Here is a 4911-nt window from a genome sequence, read left to right on the forward strand (position 1 = left end):
CCGACGGTTAGGGTTAGGCCCCAGGAGGGAGGGTTATGGTTAGGCATTTACTGGAGGGTTAGGATTAGGGACTAGAAGGGACGGTTAGGGTCAGGCACCCACCCTGACGGTCAGGGCCGGCTCCAGGGGTCGGAGCACCCTGTGCCTGCCCCCACCAGCGCGCTCTATCTTCACGCGCGGCGAAGCAGCACGCGACCGAAAATGGGAGCGTTGCCTAATTACCATAGACCACACCCCCAAGTGACGTTATTTGGAGGCGTGTCCGCATGGCACTCCTCCAAATAACGTCAGGCTGGGGGGAGCCTCACTAGCTGGGATTTCCCCTGCCCTCTCCCGTCACTGAATGGATGCCGCACGTAATTTGCGCAGCATCCATTCAGAGTCTACAAGGGTCCTGCACTGCAACATAGCTGCGGCAGTGGGGGTCCCCAACCTCCCGATTTCGGCCCTCGGGTGCAACAGCGGGACAGTAATGTCCCACTGAAATTGGGATGTTGGGGAGGGATGTGCCCTCTATGGGTGGTGCCCCTGTGTGACCGCTCAGGTCAAACACCCCTAGAGCCGGCCCTGCCGACGGTTAGGGTTAGGTGCCAAGGGGAGGGTTAGGGTGAAGATTAGGGTTAGAAAAAATAAAAACACGTGTCGACCTTTTGACCATATCGACCATTTGTACCCATCAACCTTCTTACATGTCGACCTTTTTTCCCTGTTGACCTTTTGTCCCTGTCGACCTTTTGTCCCTGTCGACCTATTGACTGTCTAACATCTGGTGTATATAAAGACATTGTCTAACTTTTTACTGTAGATCTTTCAATCCACATCCCTTCCTCGCACCCGCCCCCCTCTTACCGTCCAAAAATGGGCAGTCCGGAATGGGCCGATAACGTGATTTGCGCTGAATCCCGTCATCGTAGCCACGCCCCCTGCTTTGCAATGCCAGTAATCACGGCTTTGTATAGCAGGAGTAGGGCCGCAATGCTACAATCGTGTTGCCATGCCCCTGCACTGCCCACCTATGATGCCGCCATGACCCTCCTGCGCCAATCATCATTCGACACTATAGAGGAAGATGTAACCGTATCCTTGTGGGCAACAACAGATAAACACTTATGTATTTTTAATTTTAATCAGCTTTTTTGTCAGCGTGGTTTACTTGCAGTACCCATGGTACCCACGGAAATTTCTGTGGTTCTTCTTAAATTAATTGTAATGTTGATATGAAAAATGAAGCAGTTCTAGGGGTAAATTTACTACAGGACGTATTTTTCGATGTTGTGTTTGAGGGACTAAATCGCACAATTACTAACATTTAAAATCAATATAAAAAAGCCCCTGTTAGTAAATGTGTGATTTAGCCTCTGAAACACAACATTGATTTAGATTGATTTGAAAATCGTTTGAAATCGATTAAAATCGACCTTTAGTACATTTTCCCATATAATCCATTTCACAAATATAAATATCAGTTTTCTAATGACATCATTGCACATTTATGATCAAATAATCACTTCTTAATTATTTTTGAGACACCGGTTGACGGATTGCGCAGATCTATTTGCGAGTATTCATTTTCTGTAGATTTGCTATTTGTTCCAGATGTGCGTTTGATTAAAGTCCGTCTGAAGACACTGGACATTGTGCGGGGTTCACTCAACTTCTGACAAAATCTTCATCATTTTATCGGTAAATTAATAACATATGGTCTATTATTTTTTCTATGTTGTTTTTTCTCCCCTCCCCCCTCCCTTTGGCAAACTCTCCTGATTGCCTTTGAATTTTTATTAAAAACTTAAAAGGGTTTACAAAATAGGGTATCACGGATGTGCTTGGAACGTAAGTGATTAAAAAGTCAGGTTATTGAACTAAACCGTGGGATGGCATTTCGATTTATAACAGTTATTTAATTAAAACATAGACGTGATCTAAAAGGGCCAGATTATATTTACTACAAAGCACTGTTATGCCTTAGTATTATTGTCTGTGTCTGATCAATCCTAGATAAAAGTCATTCTAGCCCGAATATGTTCTGTGCATAATATATTTATTTTCAATCTTATTTTTTGGCTGGTTTACAAGAAACTTAGCAGTGGTAGGACTATGGGGGGGAAGTCTTTGAAGGGTGTGTAGTTATGTGACTGCCGGTCACAATCCCGATGGCAGAATGCCGGCTAAGGATTCATGATAGGCTTAGAGATACCGACGCCTATCATAATCCCGATGCCGGAAACCGGGACGATGCGGGCCCGAACGAGGTAAGTCCAGGGCGCCCGTCCTCTTAGCTGGGGTGGGTTAGGTATAGGCGCCACCGGGAGGAGGTTAGGGTTAGGCACCCCCCCAGGAGGGTTAGGTTTAGGGTGCGGGGAGGGGCATTAGGTTTAGGCACTCCTGGGGGGAGGTTAGGGTTAGACACCCCTATGGAAGGGTTAGGGGCGGGAGAGGGGAGGGTTAGGTTACTTACATGCCATTGTCAGAATTTTCTCCCTTCGGGCAGTCACTGTCAGGATTTTAGCCTCCAGCATTTCAATCCCGTTCCGTTTGAAGGGCATGCACCCACTATATGACCCTGAGGTGGAGGGGCAATGGCATATTGGGGGCCCAGAACACACACCCTGCACCCATAAACTTACATCTCCACAGTCTCCAGAGTGGCGGTGGCCATTTCCCCAGTGACTTACGCATGCGCAGTAGAGATGTCCCCAGGAAAAAGGCACTAGTGCCATTTTCCTGGAGACCCACACCAAGCTAGAATCTACTGTGCTGCCAGAGAGGAGGGGGCCCGCACTGAGAATGCACAAGGGGCCTTCTCCTCCCTTAAAATGCCCCTGTGTAGGGGCCCCAGCAATGGCGGTTCAGCCCTCTCCAAGGTCCCTACCCACTCCAAGACCCCAATCTGCTTCTGAACGAGCAGAGTGGAGGAAGCTTCTGAGATGGCGTAGTCACAGGGGGATCATGTAAATGGCAGAAAACAATATATATTCCCCCTTTGGCTAATAAATCGATCAATGGCGTAAGAGGCCATGTTTTCCCAGGCGGAAAGCTCTGGTGATACAATTTCAGTTCCGTTTCATTTTACCATTACAAGAAACGACCTTCACACCCTAAGACTGAATTCGAGATTTAAGCTAATGTGATCGCAACTGCATTCTCTCACACATCGCAGTTGCTAATGCCTTCCAAAGCGTAGCCGCGCATAGGGACGCCCGCTGCTGCCTTCTCATATACGTCCGACGACGTGCAACAGCGCAAACATCGGTTCCATCATCGCAGATCGGGCAGCCCCGCAGCTTGCAAGTCAAGTCTGAGCAGCCGCAATCACTGCCGCTCTAATGACATGCAGAGCGCTCTCAAGCTGTGGATTAGATCGCAAAGGCTAATTTACGCGCGCATGAAAAGGCGTTTAAACCATCTGACACGCCTGAGTTTTACTTACCATCACCCCAAAACGCTGACTACCTGTCACTCACTTTTCACAGGGTCGCAACTAGGGGGGTCTAGAGGTGCACGTGCACCGGGTGCCCGATTGCAGGGGGTGAAAAAAGCTGACTAGAGGTGGCTTGGGGGCTGCAGACTCAGAAAACGGCCATCCAAAAATGGCCGCCGCCAAAGAGGAGACAAATGCTAGATGTCCTTACTGGCCCTCTAGTGCCTGTCTCCTCCTTGGCGGCAGCCATTTTTGGATGGCCATTTTCAGCAAATTCCATGCGGACTAACCATCCAAAAATGGCCGCTGCCTAGTAGGAGACAGATGCTAGAGGTCCTACTGGACCTCTAGTGTCTGTTAGGCCAGCGCAATGCACACAATGTTCCCGGCACCGGGAACGCTGGCGCTGCCGGGAGAAGATGCTGCAAGCTGCATCTTCTCCTGTGAAATCCCCTGGCAATGAGCATAACCCCCCTGGCAACAAGCATGAAACCCCATGGCAAGAAGCATAAACCTCATGGCAACGAGCGTAAACCCCAGGGCGACGAGCATATAACCCCTGGCAATGAGCGTGTAACCCCTAGCAACGAGCATGTAACCCCTGGCAACGAGCATGTAACCCCTGGCAACGAGCATAAACCCCATGGCAATGAGCATAAACCCCGAGTGCAACGAGCATGAAATCCCCTGGCAACAAGCATGAAACCCCCTAGCAACAAGCATGAAACCCCCTGGCAACGAGCATGAAATCCCATGGCAACAAGCATGTAACCCCTGACAACGAGCAGGTAATTTTAAAGTAATTAGAAGCCTTACTGTGGGGTATAAAATGGTGTCAGGCAAATATGTAAGTGGCACTTTGATAATAGGCATTACAGTGTGTGGAATAATGTGTAATGGGCATTATGGTGTGTGGAATAATGTAAGTCACTATACCAGTGACATCTGAGTAGTGCACTGCCTTATGGAGGAGCAAGGACAAACTTCAGGTACAGGAAGGGAGAGGGCACAAAATTGCTGCCTTGCACCGGGTGACAGATATCCTAGTTTCGGCCCTGCTTTTCGAGTGGGTTTATTCGTTGCTAGAGGTTCGCAATGCAATCGCTGCTTGTGCGCAGTGCGTCTTTCGCGCATTTGCAAAAAATCGTTCAATCTCCAAAAATATCGGCTTTGCGTAGACCTCTCAATCAGGCCCTCTATTTATTAATGTGAGTTTCCCAGAATGCACAGTCTATCTATGTAATGTATGGGATGATGACTGACTATGACTTCTGCTGTGTGATGCGGCAGCCGCTGGACCGGGAACGATGACGAGACTAGATGGGGGTGTGAGGCAAATATTTTGTGGAACGGTTTTGAAAATCCCAATCATCTCTAATTCAGCGTTCAATGCATCAGCAACATGATCATCACCGTGACTCATACTAAATGTGCAGTGACCTAGACATTGCACTGTGTCTATCCATCATCCATCCTCGCTCATTACCATA

This window comes from Taudactylus pleione, unplaced genomic scaffold, assembly GCF_031769625.1.
Source record: "Taudactylus pleione unplaced genomic scaffold, aTauple2 ptg001301l, whole genome shotgun sequence".
Classification (NCBI taxonomy): domain Eukaryota; kingdom Metazoa; phylum Chordata; class Amphibia; order Anura; family Myobatrachidae; genus Taudactylus; species Taudactylus pleione.